Source organism: Bos indicus, chromosome 17 (genome assembly GCF_029378745.1).
Source record: "Bos indicus isolate NIAB-ARS_2022 breed Sahiwal x Tharparkar chromosome 17, NIAB-ARS_B.indTharparkar_mat_pri_1.0, whole genome shotgun sequence".
Classification (NCBI taxonomy): domain Eukaryota; kingdom Metazoa; phylum Chordata; class Mammalia; order Artiodactyla; family Bovidae; genus Bos; species Bos indicus.
Genome location: NC_091776.1, coordinates 5580675 through 5605559, shown reverse-complemented (window position 1 = coordinate 5605559; position 24885 = coordinate 5580675). Strand labels below are relative to the sequence as shown.

The following is a 24885-nucleotide window of genomic DNA, read 5'->3' as shown; positions in this document are numbered from 1 at the left end:
ACCCCGCAGTGGAATTGCTAGATGTTGCTTGTACTATTTTTGTTTCTTTCAAAACCTCCATACTGTTTTCCACAACGGCTGCACCAGTTTACATTCCCACCAACAGTGTCCTGGGGCTTTCTTTTTTCCACATTCTCAAACCAACATTTGTTATTTGTGTTCTTTTCTATGATGGCCATTCTGACAGGTGTGAGGGGAAAGCTCATTGTGGTTTTGATGTGCGTTTCTCTGATGATTAGTGACACGCCTTTTCATATGCCTGCTGGTCACGTGCACGTTTTCTTTGGAATAATGTCTATTCAGGTCCTCTTCCCATTTTTAAATTGGGTTGTTTGTTTGTTTGCTTAATTGAGGCAGTCGACTTTGTCAGCAAGCCAAGAGTGGATTTCCCTGATAGAGGTGAGTTCACGTGATCAGTTGGATCAGGCTCCCAAGAGACTGACAAAACAGAAAGCCTGTGCTCACTTCAGCAGCACGTACACTAGAATTGGAACAATACAGAGAAGATTACTGTGGGCCCTTGCAAGGATGACATGCAAATTCGTGAAGCGTTCCATATTTTTAGCCTATTAAACAGAGTAAAGTAAGTCAGAAAGAGAAAAACAAATACCGTATACTAACACATATATATGGAGAAGACAATGGCACCCCACTCCAGTACTCTTGCCTGGAAAATCCCAGGGACGGGGGAGCCTGGTGGGCTGCCGTCTATGGGGTCGCACAGAGTGGGACACGACTGAAGCGACTCAGCAGCAGCAGCAGCAGCAATGCATATATGTGGAATCTAGAAGGATGGTACCAATGGACCTATCTGCAGAGCAACAGAGAGGCGGACGCAGAGAACAGACTTTCGGACACACGGTAAGGACTGCAGAGCAGCAACAGAGAGGCGGACACGGAGAACAGACTTTCGGACACAGGGGTAAGGAGAGGGTAGGACGACCTGGGAGAGCATCATGGAAACATAAATATTACCACATGTCAGACAGACAACCAGTAGGAGTTTACTGTATGCAAAGGAAGCTCAAACCAGTGCTCTGCGACAACCTAGGAGGGTGGGTGGGGTGGGAGGTGTGAAGGAGCTTAAAGAGGGAGGGGACATATGTATACCTATGGCTGCTTCATGTTGATGTATGGCAGAAACTAACACCATACTATAGAGCAATTATCCTCCAATTAAAAGTAAATACATTTAAAAAATCAGGAAACCTATTTGTTTACCTTGAAAAATACATTCATCTTGCAATCATGTAACCAGTCATATGCATTCTTTCCCTTTGCTATGCTATGCTAAGTCACTTCAGTCGTGTCCGACTCTGTGTGATCCCATAGACTGCAGCCCACCAGGCTGCCCCGTCCCTGGGATTCTCCAGGCAAGAACACCGGAGTGGGCTGCCATTTCCTTCTCCAATGCATGAAAGTGAAAAGTGAAAAGTGAAAGTGAAGTCGCTCAGTCGTGTCTGACTCTTAGCGACTCCATGGACTGCAGCCTACCAGGCTCCTCCATCCATGGGATTCTCCAGGCAAGAATACTGGAGTGGGGTGCCGTTGCCTTCTCTGTTCTTTCCCTTTAGGTAGAAGTATATGGAAAACCACAATCAAAGCAAGGGATTGCTCGGTGAATTGCAATCAGAGAAAAAGAATGAGTTGAATGATATGAACGTGAAAGTTATTAAACTAATTCTGAGCTGATCAGTAAATAGCTTTTGCCCTGAGCCTCTTATGAGCGCATGCTCACAGCCCTTCCCACGCCAGGGACTCCACAGATGCCCCAGGCACTACAGGATGCTTGTTGGGTGTAATGAGGATCCTAGGTCCCTGTTCCAGCTGTCGGTGAAGCCCTTTGTGTTTGGTTGGTGCCGGTACAATATGGGTTTTAACAATATGAGCTATCATCTCTGCTGAGGGGTCCCGTCGTGATGGCCTGAAGCCCCTCCCCATCACCTCCACAGAGCCTTCTAACATGTGGGTACCCAGCCCCTTGGACCCCAGCCTTGTCTTGGCCAAATCGGAACTCAATCCTGATGTGCTCACGATCTCAGCCTCCTTTTTCTGCATGTCCGTGATGCTCTGTTCGCTTTGACAGGCCATGCTCTCCCTGGGGATGCTCCTGATGTCAATCCAGTCAGCTCTGATCTCAAATCCATCCTGTTCATTTAAGGAGACGTTGAATATATCTCCTTTGATCTAGTGCCGGTTGGCTTTGTAATCCTTCTCTCAGAGGGAAATTACATTTCCCATTTCCAACTTCTTGGGGGATGCCTCACAGTCAAGCCCCACAGACTACCTTCCCCGAGGAGTTTAATTTTCATAGAATCCAACAGAGCTGGAGCTGAAAGAAACCTTAATGCTCATGGAGTTCAACTCTCCTGTTTTGTAGACAAGGTAGCTGAGGACCAAAGAAATAATGCTGGATTGAATGATTGTTTATAATGAATATATTATTTACTACCAGCCCAAATCACAAAGAAGACATTAATAAATTGAGCCTTACCGGAGAACCGTCACCCGCTTTTTTATAACTGTGTAAGTCTGATGACCTTCCTGAACACACAGAGGCCGGCACCTCCACAGTGGGAGATGCCAGGAAGCTGTCCAAGACCAGTGAGGCTTCACAGCCAATAAAGAGCCAGGAGTGGGAGTCCCAGCACCTAACGGCAAAGGAAGGGGAGGAACTCAAGAAAGTATTGGCAGGGAGCCACTTTAGTAAATGTTTAATGAAGACAGAGGAGCTTCCCCAGTGGCTCAGTGTGTAAAGAATCTGCCTGCCATGCAGGAGACGTGAGTTCGATTCCCGGGTCGGGGAAGATCCCCTGGAGAAGGAAATGGGAACCCACTCCGGTATTCTTATCTGACAAATCCTATGGACAGAGGAGCCTGGCTGGCCACAGTCCAAAGTGTTGCAGAGTCAGACATGACTGAGTGACATGGGGCAGAGCATATGGATCATCCTATGTAACCCCTTTATTCAAGTGAGGAAATAAGTGATCTGGTAGATGATTGTATTGTTTTAGTCTTCCAGCATCCATTCTCTCTTGACAGCTGCTAAGGCACTCTTGAAACTCACTTCCTCCAGCCTGACCTGTGAACCCTGTCCCTCACTCCCATCGCTGAGACCGAAGCTCTAGATCCCTCCTCCTCCTTCTATCCCAGCCAGCGGTGAACCCAATAGGGCAGCTGTCCTCCTCCTCTTCTGGGACTCAGCCCACCAGAGCCCCCTCGCCCTGTTTGGAGTGTTCCCAGCACAGCACAGTTTCTAGGCTCCTGCTCCCCACCCCACCCTCCCACCCCCCCACCCGCAAAGTGCTAGGGTGACTGCCTGGGTCCTCAGGCTTCCCATCTTGTCGGTGTCGACTAAAAACATGTTGAGAAGGCTTCCCAGGTGGCACAAGTGGTAAAGAATCTGCCTGCTAATGCAGGCGATGTAAGTAAGAGACGTGAGTTAGGAAGATCCCCCGGAGAAAGGAATGGCTACCCACTCCAGTATTCTTGCCTGGAGAATCCCATGGACAGAGGAGCCTGGCGGGCTACAGTTCATGGGGTCACACAGAGTCAGACATGACTGAAGCGACTTAGCACGCATGCAAAAGTTGAGAATTATATTTTATTTGGTGGACTTGATGGGCCTCAAGCCCAGGAACCAGCCTGTCAGGTAGTGCTGAGGGACTGCTCCAAAGGGGTAAGGGAGGAGCCAGGGTTTAGAGGAGTTTTTGCAACAAAAACCAGGTAGTCAGAACATCAAACAGATCACTGTTAAGTATAGAAAGCCAGACTTCTCAAAGTAATGAAATTAGTGCTTCTCTACATATGGAGAAGGCGAGGGTCTGGCCTCACTGAAATCGTTCCTTTGGTATGCACCTTAACTGCAGAGTTCAGCTCAGCCGTGCAGACGTGTCCAGCTGTTTGTGACCCCGTGGGCTGCAGCACGCCAGGCCTCCCTATCCATCACCAGCTCTCTAGGGCCAATATCTTGCTTTTTTCCATCCTGAACCTTCCCAGTGTGCATTGTTTGTTGGGGGCCGCGTGGGGCGGCTATAGCAGCTGATGGCCTGATGGCCACAGAATCCTTCGTTTACTCATATGAACATTTTCAATCTACATCGGTGTTCTCTCCACAGCCTCTCATTCAGTTCCCACGTTGCTCAAGTGAGCCTGCGTGGCTTCTGTGGCTGACAACCAAAAACCTCCAGCTGATACACTCCCCAGTCCCTCACCCAGGGGCAGAGTCGAACCCAAGTTTTCCCTGAATCTCAGACAGGGCACTGTTACTGGCTAAACCAAGTCCTCCCGAGTCCATGTATCGAAATCCTAATCCCCAAAATCTCAGAATGTGACTGTGTGGGGACAACGTCTTTTCAGAGGTAGTGAAGGTTAAATGAGGTCATATTATTGGTCTGTTTATAAGAGAGGGTGTGAACGAAGACTGTCACCTGCCCTATTGATAAGCAAAGTACGGTGCAGCCATCAAGCCATCAGCCACAGCAGCCACAGGCCAGTACACTCAAGGGAGTACAGCATCCAGAAAAGTGAGACTGGACCAATAAGGTGACTCTCAAAGGAACGATTTCAATGAGCCCAGATTCCTGCATCTTCCCATATATAGTGAAGTGAAGAATGGGTTAGTCACTCAGCTGTGTCTGACTCTTTGCCACTCAATGAACTGTAACCTGCCGGGCTGCTCTGTCCACGGAATTCTCCAGGCATGAATACCAGAGTGGATAGCCATTCCCCTGTCCAGGGGATCTTCCTGAGCCAAGGATCGAACCCCGGTTTCCTGCACTGCGGTCTGGTTCTTTACTGGCTGAGCTACCAAGGAAGCCCTGTTGTACATAGACAAGTGCTAAATTCATTAACTCAAGTTCTCTGTTTTTCTGTAATTAACGGTGATCTTTACCTGATGTTTGTTGCCCTAACTCCTATGTATCTTGGCTCTTCCCTTGCCTCTTCAGGGGCGTCCCTCAGAGCTATCCAAAAGGCTGGCTACCAGATTTAGGTCCTCAGCTAGCCCACCAAATAAAGCATTATTCTCAAGTTTTAGGTTGAGCTTTTTATTTTTTTTCAGTTCACAGCGGAGATTAGGACATAGTCACAGACAAGAAGGCAGACCACGTGAGGGCATCGTAAGAAGGCAGCCACCCCCGAGCCAAGGAGAGAGGCCTCAGGAGAACCCAGCCCTGCCAACACCATGATCGTAAACCAGCCCTCTGAGGTTAGAGTCACTAGGTCTGTGATGCTTGACAAGGCAACCCTGGCAGACCGAGGAAAGACTTGCCACCACCCTGGGGCCCCTCTCTTTGGCCATCATGCCAGCTCCATCACACCCGCTAGTCCTGAAGAAGCTCAGATTAGCAGGCTGTTCTTAGAATGAAATTTCTTGGACTGGCTTCAAAAAAACATTCTCCCTGGTGATACAGACACTGAGAGCTAACAACAGCAAAGAAAACCACCCTGGCCTCCAAGTGGGTCTTTTTCTGCCTTCAGCTCTTTAGTAATGGACAGTACCTAAGCAAGCAGGAGAGATGGCTGCTTGGAGAAAACTGTATCATTTCCTAACAAACAAATGAGAATTTAGAGCCCAAGCTGACAAGGAAATTTATCTTGTTCTCCCAACATCTGCATGGAGGAAGGGAAGCAAGCAGATTCTGATCTTGAATTAGAAGAGGGAGGGGGACGATCTCTAGGAAAGACTCCCTTTCTCCCTTCCACACTCCCTTCCTTGTGCCCACTCTAAGCAGAGCATCATCAGTCCCCTACTGCAGGCAGATACTTGCTGAAGTCTTTCTTCAAAGAGAAGAGCTCTGCTGTTCCCTCTGGAGGGTTAGAGGGGAGTGCAGAGGGCTGAGCTGATGGAGGCCGAAGGGCTGAATATTAATGCTGGCTATCATCTCCCGCTCTTCACATAATGGGAGAAACTTTGCAGGGCCAGGCTGGGGCTGCCTCCCACAGCAATGCAATCTCCCGGAAAACAGAGTAGGCGGTGACAAGTGGTTTAGCTTCCATTACCCCAAGGCCTTAAATCATTATCCATCCATAGTCAGCAGAGGAACCAGACCACTGACTCCGATTAGGAGCTGCCTTTGTGGCAAATGCAAATACACACCACTGGCAGGCCCTGTGCTCTGAGCCGATTTGGGTCCCCCCTCCTTAAGACAGATATGTTGGAATCCTAACACTCCAGACGTCAGAATGCACCTTATTTGGATATCAGGTCTTTACACAGGTAATCAAGTTAAAATGAGGTCCTTAGCATAGACCCTAATCCAACATGACTTGTGTCCATATGAAAAGGGGACATTGGGACATAGAGACACACATAAGGAGATGGGGATGAAGGCAGAGATGGGAGTGAGGCTTCCACAGATAAGGAATGCTGAAGATTTCCAGCAAAGACCAGAAGCTAGGCAGTGGCCTAGAAGATTCTCCGTCACAGGACAGAGAAGGAACCAATTCTGCCAAGGTCTTGCTCTCAGACTTCCAGCCTCCACAACTGGGAGACAAGACATTTCTATTAAGCCTCCCAGTTTGCAGTGCTTGCTAGGGCAGCCCTAGCAAACTGATACCTGCAGGAAAAGCCCAGCCCATTGAGGGCAGAAAGAGTGGTCTCATCTCATCATGGAAGAGTCATCCACCAACGAATGGAGAAGAGGGAGGCCGAGTCCTTCCTTCCATCACGGGTTTGCTGCAACCTGTCAGGCTCCTCTGTCCATGGAATTCTCCAGGCAAGAATACTGGAGTTGTTTGCCATTCCCTTCTCCAGGGGATCTTCCCAACCCGGGGACTGAACCTGGGTCTCCTGCATTGAAGGCAGATTCTCTACTGTCTAAGCCACCAAGGAAGCCCTTGCTTGGTCATATGACCTCAACAGGGTGGGATTAAGAATAACTTAACAAATAACGTTATTTTCCAAAGAGGGGTTTCCTCTTTTGAAAAAAGCCTTCCAGTCCCAGCTCACAGGAGCAGCCTCTCTGGCTGAATGGGGTTCTATGTGGTGACATAAAGTAAGGAGGCTGCTTCCTAAGGTGGCCATGGCCTTCCTGGAAGGATTATCTGATTTAGAAAATAAATATAACAAATGTGTGCGCACTCAGTCATGTCTGACACTTTGCAGTCCCTTGCCCTGTAGCCCACCAGGCACCTCTGTCCCTGGGATTCTCCAGGCAAGAATACTGGAGTGGGTTTCCATTTCCTTCTCCAGGGGATTTTCCCCACCTAGGGACTGAACCCCTGTCTCTTGCATCTCCTGCATTGGCAGGCAGTTTCTTTACTATAGCCGCCTGGGAAGCCCAAACATACAAGATATCAGTTAAACATGAATCTCAGACCAGTGAAGAATACTTTTTTTTTTTAATTGTAAGTATATCTCAAATATTTGGATAAAATATCTTTCCTGGCAGCCCTACCACAGTCCCCCTGGTTCAGTCTCTGTGTCTGTTCTCCCTGCATCCCTAGTGGGGGAGGGTGGTCCTTCGGGACATCAGGGCATCAAGGTGAAGGAGGTGAGAGGAAGTTGTCAGCAGGAAGCAAGTTGGTGTGTCTCCTGGGTGCTCCCCAACAGAGGGATGTTCTCTGCCTCCTTTTGGGGGAAGAGGGATGAGGTCAAGGCTACCCTGTGAGGATTCACCAGCAAGCCGAGTGAAAACAGCCTTCATGCTTTGATGAGATGGGGCTCCAGCCGGGGGCTGAGCAGAGGGTCAGGAGAGAAAAAAGAAAACAAGACCAGAAGGAAGGAGCTCCGGGCACCCATCTAATGACTCTGTGGGGGTCCCAAGCTCACCTTATGAGGTCCCAAGCTCACCTTATGAGCCACAGACTCCAGGCTCACGAGTTTGCATGATTACACAGTATTTTTAAGTGTGTGACCTTCCTGGGGAGCTCTGCATTTGCGCATTTGGGGTGCCAAAACGTGGCTTCGTTTGTTCCTGAGCATGAATCTGGCAGCCCCCTGTTGAACTCTGCCCTGTGCTCTGTCTGGCACACATGGTGATGGTCAGTGAACACACGTCAGGTCACAAAGGGATGATGATCACTGCAAGAGAGAACTCAGCCACTCTGATCCTGGAAATAAAAAGCTAGAAGGTCAACCTCATGGTATCCCTTATCCTGGGGACGTTGGAATCAACAGCCTGCTGAGTGCCAAGAGCCTGGCTCGCAGAGGGTGCAAACACCCTCTAGGGACGCAAGCTGCAGGTGTGAGCAAGGCTTGGCATGGGAAGTGGGCCTTTTTCATGGGTAAGTGAGGTTTGCGTGGACATCAGTATCAGTGTGGCTGGAGGAGAGTCTTATTTGAAGCCCAAATGTCCAAGACTTTTCTCACAGGCCGGAGAGAGCAAACTGGTGGGCCTCCAGTGGCCTGCCAAACCCGGAGAGATTTAAAATCTGAACACACTGCACCTAGGTGATCATTTCTCTTGTGATTTTTTAACAAGTTGAACTTGGAGCAATTGATCTGGTGCCCATTGCCCACGACCAAGAATGTCATCCTGCTTCAGAAAAATGTACACACTGTGAACAAAAATTAGGAAGGAAGGAGGGAGGGGAAAGCGAGGAAAGAAGGAAGAAAAGAAGCAAGGAAAAGAGAACTGAAGGGAAATTTAATCTGGTCAATAACCAAATCTAGTTTCTTCCATGAAGTGCCCTGATTGGACAAGGAACTCAATACAAGCCTTTTCAACTGGCTGTTTCTTTTCAAAGGACAAATGTGCCCTTGATGAGTTGCCCTTTAAAACATAGGGAAGAGGCTGGCTGAGGAAGGGGATAGGACAATTGAGCTGGTAAAATGCGATGACTTCCCTTCTGAGGCTCACAGACCTCCTTGAACCCATTATTGACCTGTTGACAAATCCCAGCATCATGGAAACACCTTTAATTACTAAATGCACATTGACTATGACTGGATGGACTGCTCAGATATTTGTGGACCACCTATTAGGTGTGAGCAGGCACCCTGCTAGGCCTCACAGAGGCAAGTGCTATAGAGACCCTCCCAGCCCCAGAGGCAGGTTGCAACCTGAGATGTGCATGTCTCATAAGACGGCGTGTTAGCTGTGGACGAGGACAGCTCCACAGGCATATGAAAGGCATCTGATGCAGCCTGGGGACAGGGCAGAGAGGCTGTGACAGCCCAGAGGACCCACTTACAGTACAGATGTCAGCACCACAGGGATCTTTCCAGCTAAGACTGCTGTTCTGGTTATGCCAGTGGTAAGGGACCAACTGGGTTTCCCAGATGGCTCAGATGGTAAAGAATCTGCCTGTAATGCAGGGGACCCGGGTTTGATCCCTGGGTCAGGAAGATCCCCCGGAGAAGGAAATGGCAACACACTCCAGTATTCTTGCCTGGAGATTTCTAGGACACACAGAGTCAGACATGACTGAGCGACTAACACTTTCGCACTTCAAGGGGCCAATAGTATTTAATGGGCATGAGGTTCCTCTTCGCGCATTTGTGTTATTACACCACACCCCTGTGTCCTCTATGTGCTTGACCCTGCTAACAATATGCAGTGCGTGAGGTTCCTGACTTCCCCTCACTTCCCACTCCCTTGACCACTGTCATTGGTGAGTGAGGGGGGACGCTTTTTGCTTTTTGTTTTCATAAAATCCTGTAACATGTCTCCTGAAATTTCATTCATTCACTTATTTGGCCATCATCCACCTGAAGCATTCATGATCCCCCACAGTGTCAGTCCAAGGGCCGTGATGATGGGAGAGGTGGGTGTGGGGCCTGCTCCCAGAGTTGATAGTAGTTCTCAAACTCTGCTGGGCACACAGTTCCCTAAGTAAGGAACTTACTTAAAAATGCACATATTCTTATTTAAAGTTGTCAAGACATGGAAACTATCTATTGACAGATGAATGGATAAAGATGTGGTACAATATATCACTCAGTCATAAAAGAAAAAACTTTGCCATTTGTAGCAACATGGATGGAATTGGAGGCCATTATGCTGAGTGAATAGCATATTCAAAAGCAGAGACATTACTTTCCCAACAAAGGTCCGTCTAGTCAAGGCTATGGTTTTTCCAGAGGTCATGTATGGATGCGAGAGTTGGACTGTGAAGAAAGCTGAGCACCGAAGAATTGATGCTTTTGAACTGTGGTGTTGGAGAAGACTCTTGAGAGTCCCTTGGACTGCAAGGAGATCCAACCAGTTCATTCTGAAGGAGACCAGTCCTGGGTGTTCTTTGGGAAGAATGATGCTAAAGCTGAAACTCCAGTACTTTGGCCACCTCATGCGAAGAGGTGACTCATTGGAAAAGACCGATGCTGGGAGGGATTGGGGGCAGGAAGAAAAGGGGACGACAGAGGATGAGATGGCTGGATGGCATCACTGACTCAATGGACATGAGTCTGGGTGAACTCCGGGAGTTGGTGATGGACAGGGAGGCCTGGCGTGCTGTGATTCATGGGGTCGCAAAGAGTTGGACACGACTGAGTGACTGAATTGAATTGAATTGAATGCTGAGTGAAATCAGACAGACAGAGAAAGATAAATACTGTATGACATCACTTTGATGTGGAATCTAAAAAATACAACAAACCAGTGAATATTACAAAAAAAGGAGACTCACAGATAGAAAGAACGAACCAGTGGCTACTACAGTGGGGGGAGGGGCAATATGGGGGTTCGGGAATGGAAGGTACAGACATTGGGTGTAAGATAGACTCCGTGATGTCTTCTACAGAATGACACTGGAAATAGAGCCAATATTTTGTAATAACTGCAAATGGGAAGTGACCTTTAAAGTTGTAGGAAAATAAAAAGCTTAAAACAGATAAAAAATGCACATGCGCCGCCTAATCTTAAGGGAAATTTGAAAAAAAATACTAAACCAGGAAACAGACCATTGCATAGAGTGAGGGTGAGGAGCCCCTGCCGTCTGGCAAGGGTTGTATGAAGATCCAGCAGCTGATTCCCAAGAGCCCAGATCTGCAGGAATGTGGGGATGGGTAAGGGGCTTCTGATGACAGACACATTGTCCCAGCAGGAATGCCCAGAAAGGGAAAGGAGCGTGAGAAAGACGGCCACTTACGTGAAAACTCCTCAGTGTATTTGCCTGATTATTATTCCATTTCATCTAATTGCATTTTAAAATGCTCAGTGGGGAAAAAAATGCCAAGTCTTTTAATAAATTAAAAGCAAGTCTGCTTTTTAACCTGCGGCAGGTTTTTAAAAAGTCCTGCTGAGGGCACCCTGCTCAGAGAGACGTGGGTTTTGCAGATGAAGGTAATTGGTGCACACCTTCACCTCTGGATCTGGGAGGGGGAATGCAGGCCCTCGGTTGCTGGAGTAACCTCTCCCTGATCGAGAGGCCACTGTGCCTTACAAAGGATGCTGAAAGAGTCAGACACTATTTCCTCTGGCAGCCAATCAGGAGGCAGAGTGTTTTCAGGAACCAAAAGCTCGTGGGACCACAGGATGCAGCTCTTCTAGGCTCTGAGACTGAAGGACTGTGTCTGATGAGCATGACCAGTGACACTTGGATGCCCAGTGTTTTGGGACAGAAGAGCTGGGCAGTTGTTCCAGTTACCAATCCACGAAACGCGTTAAAAGATCACAGGAATCAATCAGAAACACTGAGCCAGTTAGCTTCTGCTTCCACGCATGACTTGATATAATTGTCAAAGTGCAAACTTCAGTCAAAGTACACCTCATCCTGAGAGAGACGGAAAATACATTCCTGTATATATTTATGTGTGTGTGAGTACTAGGTCGCTTCAGTTGTGTCCGAGTCTTTGTGACACTAGGGACTGTAGCCCGTCAGGCTCCTCTGTCCATGGGATTCTCCAGGCAAGAATCCTGAAATGGGTTGCCATGGCCTCCTCCAGGGGATCTTCCCAACCCAGGGGTCGAACCCACAGTTCTTACCTTTCCTGCATTGACAAGTGGGTTCTTTACCACTAACACCACCTAGGAAGCCCTATATGCATGTTTGTATATGTGTAAGTGTGTGTGTGTGTGTGTGTGTGTGTGTGTATATATATATATATATATATATAAAATTGACTCACTTCACTGTACATCTGAAACTAGCACAACATTATAAATCAACTATATTTCAACAAAATTTTTAAAAATGCATTCCTGAAGGCACAGAGAGGTTTGATAGCTTCAGAGCCTGTGGTCTGGAGCTAACCTGAGTTCGAATCCAGAGTCTACTGCTACGTGTGCGAGACCCTAGACAATTTGTCTGTGTTCCTGTTCCTCATCTATAAAGTAAGGATTGCAGCAGTGTCAGTTTTGAGGGCACACGTGAAGCATTTAGAATCCAGCCTGGCATGTAGCAGTCACTGAATAAGGATTGTGAGTCGCTCAGTCGTGTTCGACTCTTCGTGACTCCATGGACTGTAGCCTGCCAGCCTCCTCTATCCATGGAATTTTCTAGGCAAAAATACTGGAGTGGGTTGCCATTGCTTTCTCCAGGGGATCTTTCTGACCCAGGGATTGAACCCAGGTCTCCTGCACTGCAGGTAGATTCTTTACTGTCTGAGTCACCAGGGTTAACTATTTCTTATTTTTATAACTAGCTCAAGCAAGTTGCCTGGTGCTATTTGAGCCTGCACTTCTTAATCTGAGACCAGCCAGCTGAATGCTTCCTCAAGGCCAAGGCTCCATTAGCTGAAACTCCAAAAGTAAGTCCTGCAAGAGGGATCTTTCCTATGTACAAGCAATTAATTTAACTTCCTTAAAAATGTAACCCCCATAGCATGTTTCTAAAGAAACCATCTGATTTAGAAACTAGGAAAGAAATCTGAACAAAATCAAGCATTACTGACAAGTTTTGCCCATATGAAATTCCCATTCTACTACCGCCCTTTACAAAAAAAACAAAAATCGACTTTTGAAAATGTTGAACGAGTTCTGGTAACCATATCTCTGTATGTGTTACTTCTATCCAGTTGTTAGGTTGCTTAGTTGCTAAGTCAAGTCCAACTCTTTTGTGACCCCATGGACTCTAGCCCGCCAGGCTCCTCTGTCCCTGTGATTTCCAGGCAAGAATACTGGAGTGAGTTGCCACTTCCTTCTCCAGGGGATCTTCCCGACCCAGGGATAAACCCGCATCTCCTGCATTGCCAGGCAGATTCTTTACCGCTGAGCCATCTGGGAAGCCCGAGTAGAAAAGCAGCTAAACTCTTCTTAGTTAGAAGCGCTGGAGAAACTGAGAAAGGAAGACCATTTCAAATAAGCCAAAATGTAATGCTGTGTTTGGTGTTAAATAAATCCCTTACTTAGAACGTGGAGGCATATAAGTTTTACTAATACAAAATCGGAATTTCTCCCTTCTAAATGAATGTGGAACAACATTTAAGGAAACATTTTGGGATGTGCCAAAGTATTAACTTGTTCTGACCTCATCTTCAGCTTGATCCTGGGGCCTCCCCCAGACCTCCTCAGCCACCCCCAACACCGAGGGAGGCAAGGCCGAGGGCAGAGCCAGAACAGGGTATGTGGAAGAGTCCAACCCCAGCAAGGAGCTATGTTAACCATGACCACAGCTCAGCATCAGGCAAGAATCTCAGCATTAGACAAGGTGGGATTGAAAACAGTCAAGGCCTAGTTTCAATTCACCCCGAGATGTTCACATTTCTTTTAAATGACATTATCGTACATTTAATTAAAATCTATTGTCTTCTGTAGACTTGTAGGTAACTGACCAGCCATTATACTGCTAGCAACTAGTTAATTCTTCTACTTTATCTCAATTTAGTTTTATTTTTTATAATGTTTTAAAATCTCAATCTTTGAAAAAAATATGTACAAAATTTATTTGACTGTCCTGGGTCTTAATCTTAAGTCTTAGTTGCAGCATGTGGGATCTACTTTCCTGACCAGGGATCGAGCCTTGGCCTCCTGCGCTGGGAGCACAGGGTCTTAGACACTGAACCACCAGGGAAGTCTCGGTTTTGTTTTTAAATATAGGTTAACTCAACATCTTTTCCGTTTAAATGGCAATACATGACTATTTTCAAGAATGTACAAAAAACAGAATTGTATATGTAAGACCAGAAAAATCGCCTACAATCTCACCACCAGAGGTGAAGACAGTTAATCATGGGTATGCTTCCTTCCAGTCCTTTATTCCCTGCTAAGCACGGACGCGGTTTCCTTTTCTGAACACATTTGTTTCTGTACAGAGCTGGGGTTGCGCTGCTCTCTGGCCTGACTCAGCTCCTTAACCTCGTGTTGTCACATCTTCTTTTCTGCCCTGTACCAGTGCGGGTCCTCCAGGAAACAGGTTTCCCTCTGACCTCCCGAGGATTGATGAAGGGACTCGGAGGCATGCTGACCTAAACGGAGTGCCAGGAAGCGGTCCTCCGGATAAGGCTGCAGGAGGGGCAGTCAGGGACCTGGAGGAGAGAGGGCGGGAGGGGTGGCAGGAGCCCCCCGACACAGTGGAAGCTGCCCAGGAATCAAAGCCCTGACTCCACTCTCCTCCTACTGTGCCCACACTGGACAAACCCAGAGGGAGGGCAAGGGCAGGCCGCCTGGAGGGTGCAGAGTGATCCGGAGGGCAAAAGGAGAGAAGCCACAATTCGTATCATCATATATGCTGTAAGTACACTTTCAAAATAAGAATGCCTAGTATTCCTCTATAGGAAAGTATCATAAATTATTTATCACAGTCCCTGTGGATTCTTTCTGAATTTTTTTTTTTTTACTATTACAACTAGAACCACAGTAACCATTCTTATACATACATTTCTGGCTGCATCTCTGAGTATTTTCTCAGGATAAACTCCCAGGGGTGGAATTACTGAGTCAGGGGAATCTATATGTTTAAGGCTTTTTATATATATTGCCAAATAGCCCTCCCAAAGGCTATTACACCGATTTAAATGCCCACATGCAATGCATATAGAGTCCTCATCAGGGGAGAACCTGCCAGTTAATCTAGCATGTGCCATCTAAACGCACCACTTCTGCCTGGAGACCTGGCTCCAGCTGCCTGGTTGAAGGGGACACTAGAGGAAGAAGGAGCTAGCCTGAGCCTGCCCCGGGGATCATATCTGTGAAAGGTCGCACCTCCCGGGCCGGGAAAACCGACCGGTTGTCAAGACAGGAGAAGGCTTCAGAGTCGGTTCACTCAAGGGTCAGCGGGGGTGTCTGACAGCGGGAAAGGAGGTGATGGATATTGACTGGGAGTTTCGTTTCATCTGACCTCATTTCCCTCTGGCCGAATGTGTAGTAAACAAGGTGGGCTGTCATACAAGGTGCCCGCTGGAGTTTTCTCCTTGGGGAATAGTTTCACAGGCCAAGAGAAGGTCACGGCAGGGGCCGGGTGCAAATGAGAAGCCCTGACGGTTTGGACATGAGGGAGAGAGGAGGAGCGCAGGGGGACCCAGAGCTGGAGCCATGAACCCACCTCCGTGCCTGTGATCACTGCCCCTATCTGAGTCCCTAACTTTAACGGATTGGGGCACGGAGATGGGGCAGGTCCCTCACTGAGGAAGCTTGATGGTGGATTCTATTTCCCTTCCCCCAAAGGAATCAACAAGCACCTGGGGGGCCAGAGACCACCCCCTTAATCACGCGCCAAGGAAAGGGGGATCGAGATAAGGCTCCCGCCAGATAAACAGCAGGGTAATGGTATCGTAGGCTTCCCTGGTGGGTTCGTGGTGAAGAATCTACCTGCCAATGCAGGCGATGCAGGGTACACAGGTTTGATCCCTGAATTGGCAAGATCCCCTGGAGGAGGAAATGGCTACCCACTCCAGTATCCTTGCCTGGGAAATCCCACAGACAGAGCAGCCTGGCAGGCTACAGTCCATGGGGTCGCTAAAGGGTCAGACACGACTTAGCGGCTAAACAACAATAACAGTGGTCTCGTAAACGAGGCTGCCTGTAATTGCTCCCTGGCAGATAAATAACATGAATATTTGATCAGCAATTTATAAATTCAATACAAAGAAACAATAGACCGAGTCCAAGAGGGCATAGACACATAGGTTTATGGTTTATTATTGATTGGGAAGAGGAGTCATATTAATAATAGCCAACTTTTAGAGCACACTCTGCCCGTGGTGCTGAGAAATGTACAGACGGTCAGTAATTTCATCCTCCTGACACCCGGAGATGACTAGAGTAACCCATCCTGTCCCCGCCCGGTGGCCCTTGTCCTGAAGCTGCTCCCAACTGTCTCTGCCACTCTGACCCCTCCCTGGGAGGCTCAGAGGAAGGGCTGCAGTGACTAGCCAGACCCTGACTGCCAGTCGGATGCCCGCTCATTCTCCATTCAACTAGCAAATACTCACAAGCCCAGACGAGTTCTGGAAACAGTGGGAATAGCCATGAACAAAACAGATAGAATCCCTGCTCTCGGGAAGCTATGCGGGGGAGGGAGAGAGAGATGATGCTTTGTCTTTTGGCCTCAGGCCCTTTGTACTTGGGGTTCCCTTGACTGCAAGGCTGTTCTCCGGGCATCTGACTCAGCAGCTCGCTTGCTGCACTCAGGTCTCCAGTCAGCGCTGCCTCCTCCAACCAGGCTTCCTTCCCCTCCCTGTCTGAAACAGAGCCCTTTCAACTTTCTCTCTTTTGCTGTACTTTATTTTTCTCCTCTCACCATCTGATATATATACACATGTGTTTCTGTGTAAACATTTGCTTGTTTCTTCGCTGTCTCTCCCACTAAAAGGTTGACATTCTGAGATTCTGGCAGGAGGGTGACTCACTCAGTGTTGGCCTCTTGGGTCCAGTGGAGCCCATTTCCTGGGTCCCGATTATCTCTTAAGTGTACCACACTGGGTCAAGGTTCTTGGTTGCAAGCAACAGAAACTTTGTCTGTTGGGTGGAAGACTGGGAACACTTCAGTGGGAGACAGAAGGGCCTGGGAAATACATGGAAGCAAGGAACCAGAACCGGAGCTGAGGTCACAGGGGAAAGCAGTGGTTAGGACACTGCAGGGAGGCATCACTGCTCTGGATATTTGATGTTGCCACCTCTAGACTTTCAGGAAGTGCCTGGAACTGCACTTGTTTATTTCTGCCTCTCCTGCCAGATTCAGGATGCCCGGTGATGGGCCGAGCCGGAGTCAAAGTGCTACGCTTCCCCTCCCCTGCCAGCTGTGTCTGGTAGTGGGCGGCAGTGCATCGAGACCCTCTAGGGTAACACACGTGGAGAATTCCTGCAGATTTAAAGAGACGCTGGCTGCGGGACTCTATAAACAGCTACAACATGTAACAGTGGAAGAGACCTCCTTCCCAAAATTGTGATGGAGATGCACTAACCTCCCTTGGTAACAAGTGACTTGTCCACAGGCCCCAAATCCAGACTCTGGACGTTTCTCCTGCCAGGAGCTAGTCAAAGTCAGGGTATAGGATTTTAAACCTCACACAAGCCGATCTGCCAGTGTCCTGGGGGCTCGGCTGTCATGGGGGGCGGGGGTGGCGGTCAGGGAGAGCATTCTGGGGGTGTGTGCGGTCCAGGGAGACATTCCCATGGCAGACAGTGATGTTCCTGCTCTCCCCAAACCAAGATATTCAGGCATCCTAGGGCAAGGTCCCACACTTGGGTTTTTTCTGACAGCTTCTCCTGAGTAAAGATCAATGAACCTCATCTATCTTCAAAAGGACAGAATTTTTCCTCCTGGGGAACATAAAAGGGACGGTGGAAGCTGACACGTCCCTTTGTTTATTTTCCATGCACCTCTATCAGAGTCCCTGAAGAACAGAGCTTCCCGGTCACCCCAGGTTGGTCCCTAAAGCCAGGCTAGGGAACAGTCCAGAAGCCAGCAAGCCAGTGCTCACCCTTTGGGGTAAGACACACTGGATGTAATGAAGGAGGGCCTCCTGATGTACAAACGGCCAACTCCTCCCCGCCTGCAGTGATCGAACGCGCCAGTTTCTGGCTTTAGAGGAAAATCATATCACAAACACCCACAAGAGATCTCAGCTTGGGGTTCCTCTTGGCCTCTGGCATCCATCTCCTGGGTCCCAGACAGGAGGCCTTCTCCAGCACCAAACAAGGGGCCTCTGTACTATTTTTAAAAGCTCTCCAGGAAATACCCTTGTGCCTACACTTCCTCACCACCCACTCACCTTCACCAGCTTCTGATCTGCCTTCCGCCCCACCTCTCTCTCCACCCGCTGGAGCCTCAGGAAGGACCCGGGACCACCTCCTCAGCAGCCCCAGCCCAGTCCTCATCCTTGACCAGTTCAGTATTTGTCAGGAAATCTCCTGGCTTCTGGGACAGGAAACTCAGGATTTCCTATCCTTTTTTTTTTTTTTAAATTTGGCCGCAAGGGGTGTTAGTTGCGGCGTGAGAGATCTTTTTTAGCTGTGGCATGTGAGCTCTAGCTCACTGACCAGGGATGGAACCCAGGCTCCTGCATTGGGAGTGCAGTCTTAGCCACTGGGCCACAAGGGAAGTCTCTTTCCTATCTTGGTCATATGGCCATTTCCCCAGAGACCTGAGCTTCTGAGCTTGGCTGCCAACTCCCTGCCTCCCTCCCTAACCCCCATCGCTGAGCCTCACTTGGCGCCTCCCCGCTGATGGTCCTCACATCACAGCCCTCTTGTCAATGCCCGCCCTGATGGCATGCTCTAAGGACGTCTCTTCCCAGGCGCCTTTCCTGGGTGTCTGAATATCCCAGGCTGCACCAGTCATTTGCTGCTCTAGCGCTGATCCTCCCTTCATACAGCCCTCTCTGAATGGCACCACCAGCCTTCAGTAACCACTCTCCAATCTCAGCATCATCTCTAGTTCACCCATTGGGCTCACCTCCTGAATCCAGCCAGTTGCCAGAGTCTCTCTGTGCAATGTCTCTTTCCAGTCCCGTCAAGTGCTTATTTTCTACTCTTTTCCAAACCTCCTCACTGAGCCATCTCTACCCTCTCCTCTGCCACCCCCCTCACAATCTCCATAGTATGCTTCTACAAGGGTACTTTTTTAAAAGTCCAACAAAAAGACACAATCCTCTCACTCCTCCGTTCTAAGACCTTCAGTGGCTCCCATTGCAATTGGCAGAAACTCCTAGCTCCTAAGCCTGACACTATATGCTTCAAAATTCAGTCTTTCCAGACCCACTTCTCATTTACCACCTCTCCTTTAGGACAAATTTTGCAATTTAACTCAAATTCTCACTCATCTCTGAATACCCTGTGTCCTCTTATCTCTGAGCTTCTGCTTAAGCTGAACATTTCTCATATAAAGCCTTTCCTCTTCTCTGTGTTCATCAAAAATCCTACCTTCCTTCAAGGCTCACCTCAAATGCCACTTCTTCCCGGAAGCCTTTCTGGGTTTCCCCAGCCTGTGGGGAAGGGTTTCCCTTCCCTGTGCTCCCTGGGTTTCCTGTGTCTCTCTCACCACACTCAGCACACACAACCTCATGTCACATCAGTTTGAGTATATGCCTCACTGCCCACACTAGCGCCCTTTGGGCAAAGATTTTATCTTTCCAGAAGAGTAATTTGCTCATGGCTGGTATTTACTGAATTAAGTCATTGGGCTAGATAACCGTATACTTATTTACTTTTCACTGTTTGAAAATGTCCTAAGTAGATGAGCACAGAGTTGACATCAAAGGCAGGAATATAGAAGTATGTTCTGCTCACATCCATATCCTTGTCTGCAAATCAAAAAAGTAGATCAAAACCCAGTTCTTGAGTGACTGGGACCATTACTGGCTAGACCTTAATTAATCTCATGGAAAATATTCAAGGGACTTAACAAGCCTGGGAAGGAGGAGGGGGCAGGTGAGAGGGAGCCAGGGCCGCTGCTGTCAAGAAATGCTTTCTTCCTGTAACCGTATCCCCCGGGGCCGGGCCAGGAGCTCTGCTTAATCTCCCTCTCTGTGGTCACTCAGGATATGATTACTGGCATCAGATGCAAGCACATGTTTCTGTTCCATTAATCTGAGAGAGGCTGGAAAGGGAGCCACAAGGGCATTGCTGTGTTGGTTAGTTACTACCTCAAAGAGGAGCGTGAGAGAGGGGGAGGAAGGCTCTGGCAGATGGGCCGGGAGAGAGGCCTGGCGGAAGCAGAGGGAGATGAGAAAACCATGCGGAGAACAAGTTCCTGTAGCCGGGAGCCCGATCCCTCTCAGCTGTTACACAATGGGGCCTGGAGGAGGGATGCACACGCCTCCACACACATGCATCCCCGAAGGAACTGACAGGCGCCGAGTTTCTACACCTTAGGGGTCTTGCAGTTGGCCTGACACCCCTTGGTGAGCATCATTGCTTGGGGTGTGTGGTAACCCAGGGGACCCAAATCTGTCTCACACATAGTAGCCGCCTCTGTGGGTCCCGCAGCTCAGTAATAAAGATGTGAACAGCTGACATGCGGTGTCACGTGGCACTGATGCCTTCTGAAAGCCACACTTTGCCGCTCAGCATATTTTGTTCCAGGTACCAGAGATGCACAAGCACTCATCGCCTCGTCTCGGCCATGCAGCATCTCCGCTCAGCTTGGCGGGCGGCCAGGTGATCTCTGCCTTGCCAACAGGTTTCTGCTGTAGAAAACTCAGGAAGACATTCCTCTGTCATCTGATGGGGAAAGCGGAGGACCAGAGGAGCTTGGAACACACACCTTATTCCTGCAGGGTCTGCTTTTAAAGGACCCCTTCCCCCTCTGTCTTATCAAGATGTTGTGGCTGGGAAGGGGCACACTGCTTTAGCAGAGTCAGGACTTAAGGGCAGTTGGAAAGATTACTCCTTATGGTGACAGAAGCCCTGATTCTGTCTGCTCCATCCTATTCTCTCTCCTCCTGTGCCTCATTACTACCCTCCTAGAACTTCAGCAGTGCAAACACACAATTTCTCAAAGCACAGGCCTTCAAATCGCAGATCACGCTTTCAGTTCTGGCTGGTTACATAGTGATCAAATGGAATCGGTGCATGAGAAAAGGTTGATAAAGGCAAAGGAAGAGGGGCTTCACGGAGCAAGCAAGGTTATGCTTGACCCCAAGAAAACTGGGCCATTCAGCACTGTGGGCAGACTGGCCTTCACTCTGCCTCTTCCTATCTGCGGGGCCTCCGCCCAGCCGCTGTGTGCATCTGTTGCCCGCTGCTCCTCCTGCCTTCCTGCCAGGCTCCGCAGAGTGGGCGGAGAGGATAAAGTGACTGTTAACAGCAGGGTCTTAACTCCTGGCCTGGTCCCTGAAAGTACAGGCTGCAAAGCTGTTTACACTGATCAAAACACCCCACTGGCGTCTCTGGGACCCTTTCACGTCCCTGAGGGTTTGCCTCCAGGAGCTACGAGGAGCTACCTTGAACTTCATTTCAGTTTGGAGACTGGTGGGGGTGTGGCACCCACACTGGCAGGCCAGAAGTCACGAGCACTTCAGGAGGCTGCTGCGAATTCTCTAGATCGGGGGACCGCAGGACCCTGTTGGGGGAAATTCACCTCTCACAGGACGCCGGTCAGGGGCAACCAGCTGGTTGGTGAGAGGAGCCGGGCTGGGCCCAGAGCCCGCCCACCCATCCCCGAGAAGAATGTCCAGTGTCTGCTCAGGCAGAACGGTTATCTGACCCTGAGCCCTGTGGGTCCCAAACATCTTCCGACAGAAAACAGCACGCAGCCTTCATCAGCAGTAGATTCCAGATCACTTGGGGAACAAGTGTGGTTAACCATTTAGATTTTTTTCAGATTTACATTTACTATCACCACAATCAAGATACAGAACTTTTCCATCACCCCCAAAAGTTCCCTCAGGCTCCTTTGTAGTCCACCCTGATGGCTCTGCCCCAGACCCTGACAACCACCAGTGTGGTGGGTCTCCTGGTTTTGCCTTTCCAGAATGTCACAGTGTTGGAATTACACAGTTTGTAGCCTTTGGAGTCTGGCTTCTCTCACTTGGCATGACTCACTTCAGATATACACAAGCTGCACACACCCGTAGCTTACTTCTTTGTGTTGCTGAGAAATATTCCAATGCATGGATGTGCCACAGTTTACTTATCCATTAAATAAATGTTGAAAGACATTTGGGTTAATTCCAATTTTTTGGTGATTATGAATAAAGTTGCTATAAACATGCAAATGCTGGTTTTTCTGTGACCATGAATTTTCATTCTTCTCTGATTAATACCCAAGAGTGAGATTCTTGAATCCTTTAGTGATTGTATGTTTACCTTTTTAAGAAACCACCAGACTGATTTCCCAAATGGCTCAACCATTTCAATCCTATCGCCCTATACAGAGTTCCAGGCTTACACAAACACACACACACACACACACACACACACACACACCAATGTTTATTAACACTGGGTTTTCTTTTCTTTCAGCCGTTCTGATAGATATGTAGTGGTAGCTCATTGTGGTTTTAATTTGCATATCTGTAATGACCAGTGATTTCATATATTTTTCATGTGTCTATTGGCCATCCATATAGCTTCTTTGGTGAAACATCTATTAAAAATTTTCCCATGTTTTATAAAGTTATTTGTGTTCTTATAATTGACTCATGAGAATTCTATGTATTGCTTTTTTGATTGAAATATAATTGACATATAAAATTAGTTTCAGGGGCATGGCATAATGACTCAAAATATGTATGTATTGCAAAATGATCACCACAATAAGTCTATTGATATTCACATTGTATATGTTCTACATATAAGTCACTTATCAGATGGGTGCTTTGCAAATACTTTCTACCCTGTCTGTGTTTTTTTAATTTTCATAACACTGTCTTCCAAAGAGCAAAGTTTTCAATTTTGATAAAGTTCAGTTAATTAACTGGATTGTTTTTGGTTTTTATACCTTAGAATTCAGTGTTTAACTCAAGATTACAAAGATTTTTCTCCTATGCCTTTTTCTTAAAGTTTTATAGAAGTATGGAATAATGTTATTATTAATATTATGATACATATTGCTGTTGTTATAGAGTGTCTAATTCTTCCAACACTATTTATTGAAAGTCATCCTTTCTCCATTGGATTGCCTTTGTAATTTTGTTGAAAATCAGCCTAAAAACATACATGTGTGGTTCTATTTTTAAACTCTCTATTCTGTTTAGTTGATCTATGTGTTCATTCTTTCACAGTACAAGAATATCTTGATTATTGCAGCTTCATAATATAAGCCTTGAAATAGATAACATAGCTTTTCAAGACTTTTTTTTAATTGACTATTCTAGTTTTCATAAACATTTTAGAAGCAACTTGTTGATTTCTGCTAAAATATCTTACTGGGATTTATTTGAAATTGCGTTCAATTTATGGATACATTTTAGGAGAATCACTGTCTTCAGTTCAGTTCAGTTTAGTCATTCAGTTGTGTCCAACTCTTTGCAACCCCATGGACTGCAGCACGCCAGGCCTCCCTGTCTATCACCCACTTCTGGAGTTTACTCAAACTCATATCCATTGAGTCAGTGATGCCATCCAACCATCTCATCCTCTGTTGCCCCCTTCTCCTCCTGCCTTCAATCTTGCCCAGCATCAGGGTCTTTTCCAACGAGTCAGTTATTCACATCAGGTGGGCCAGAGTATTGGAGTTTCAGCTTGAGCATCAGTCCTTCCAGTGAATATTCAGGACTGATTTCCTTTAAGATTTACTGGTTGGATCTCCTTGCAGTCCAAGGGACTTTCAAGAGTCTTCTCCAACACCACAGTTCAAAAGCATCAATTCTTTGGTGCTCAGCTTTCTTTATAGTCCAGCTCTCACATCCATACATGACTACTGGAAAAACCATAGCCTTGACTAGATGGATTTTTGTCGGCAAAGTAATGTCTCTGCTTTTTAATAAGCTGTCTAGGTTAGTCATAACTTTTCTCCCAAGGAGCAAGCGTCTTTTAATTTCATGGCTGCAGTCACCATCTGCAGTGATTTTGGAGCCCCCCAAAATAAAGTCTGCCACTGTTTCTACTGTTTCCCATCTATTTGCCATGAAGTGATGGGACCCGATGCCATGATCTTAATTTTCTTAATGTTGAGTTTTAAGCCAACGTTTTCACTCTCCTCTTTCACTTTCAATAAGAGACTTTTTAGTTCTTCGCTTTCCGCCATAAGGGTGATGTCATCTGCATATCTGAGGTTATTGATATTTCTCCTGGCCATCTTGATTCCAACTTGTGCTTCATCCAGCCCAGCATTTCTCATGATGTACTCTGCATTTAAGTTAAATAATCAGGGTGACAAGATACAGCCTTGACGTACTCTTAACAATCTTAACAATCACTGTCTTAACAATATTGAAACTTCCAACCCATAAGCATAGTATATCTTTCCATTTGTTTAGGTCTTATTTGATTTCTTTCCTCAGTTTAATAGTATTCAGAATATAAATCTTGCACGTGCTTTGTTAGATGTTAACCTGTGTAATGTTCTTAGGTGCTGTTGTAAATAGGACCTCATGTATTTAATTTTTATCGGAGTATAGTTGATTCACAATGTTGTATTACTTTCTGCTGTACAGCAAAGTGAGGCAGTTACACATATACATATATCCACTCTTTTTTATATTCTTTTTCCCACACAGATCATTACAGAGCACTGAGTAGAGTCTCCTGTGCTATACAGCAGGGTCTTATCAGTTATCTGTTTTATATATGTGCTTAGTCACTAAGTCAAACAACTTAGTCCCAGGGACATAGCCCCCCAGGATCCTCTGTACATGGGAATTCCCAGGTAAGACTCCTAGAGTGGGTTGCCATTTCCTTCTCCGGGGGAATCTTCCTAACCCAGGGACTGAACCTGCACGTCCTGCATTAGCAGGCAGATTCTTTACCACTGAGCCACCAGGGAAACCCCATTTTGTATGCAGTAGTGTGTATAGGTCGATCCCAATCTCCCAATTTATCCCTCCTTCCCTTTCCCCCATGGTAACTATAAGTTTATTTTTCATATCTGTGACTCTATTTCTGTTTGCAAATATTAATAAGTTCATTTGTACCATTTTTCCCACATACAAGCGATACCATGTGATGTTTCTCTGAC

General features: G+C 47.3%; 1 non-coding gene across 1 annotated transcript; it reads left to right on the top strand.

The window, feature by feature from the left end:
- The first annotated feature begins 457 nt into the window (after nt 1-457).
- LOC139176897 (U6 spliceosomal RNA) lies at nt 458-563 on the top strand. The gene has a single exon (XR_011561366.1). It is a non-coding gene; the product is annotated as a U6 spliceosomal RNA (small nuclear RNA).
- Nucleotides 564-24885: the final 24322 nt, after the last annotated feature.